General features: G+C 38.2%; 1 non-coding gene across 1 annotated transcript; it reads right to left on the reverse strand.

Moving 5' to 3' along the window:
* Positions 1 to 213: 213 nt before the first annotated feature.
* LOC125094468 (U4 spliceosomal RNA) lies at positions 214 to 351 on the reverse strand. The gene has a single exon (XR_007125510.1). It is a non-coding gene; the product is annotated as a U4 spliceosomal RNA (small nuclear RNA).
* Positions 352 to 747: the final 396 nt, after the last annotated feature.

Genomic DNA, 747 nt, shown 5'->3' on the forward strand with positions numbered 1-747 from the left:
CTTCCCGTCGCTTTGGATTCACTTCTCCGCCAGTCCTACCTTTCAGAAAGTGGTTGATTTTCTGTTTCTAGAGTTGCTGTTCTTCTTCTCTTCGATCTCCCGTTGGATTTGTAGGTGTTTGTAATCTTTAGACAAGCTATCTAGCTGATCTCCCGCTACCTGAAGTAGTCTCAGCCTGCTACTTCTCCACCATCTTGACTCTTCCTCATAGAAATATTTTAACAGATGTCAATAACGTAAGATATTACATGAGATACTACATACAGAAAATAAATACTTTTATTTTTCAATTAGCAATAATTGCGCCTCAGATAAACCTCATTGGCTATGATACTGCCACTGTGCAATGCTGAATACTTTTATTTTTTAAAAATATCACATGTTTACCTGTGTTACTCATGGTGTTGAGGGTTCAGACACCTTGTTTCTCAAACTGCCAAAGCCTTGGCTATATGTAGTTCTATAAAACCAATACCAGAATCTTATCTCTGCCAAGTCCTCAATCAAGTGCTTTGTTTTCAAGCCATGCTGAGGCCCACTACGGAAGGTTGCCAATAGTCCATCCTTCATCTTAATAGGAGAGTGGGAAAATGTTCTCATTTTCATTCTTGGGTGTTCACCATTTAATCCATCATCTTTTACTACAGCTTCTCAAACAAAGAAAATATTTTCTACCTCCGTCCCAACCTCTTTATTTCTAGTGGTAAACTTCTATCTCTTGTACATCCATTATGCTGCTATTGAAAT

This window comes from Lutra lutra, chromosome 2 (assembly GCF_902655055.1).
Source record: "Lutra lutra chromosome 2, mLutLut1.2, whole genome shotgun sequence".
Classification (NCBI taxonomy): Eukaryota; Metazoa; Chordata; class Mammalia; order Carnivora; family Mustelidae; genus Lutra; species Lutra lutra.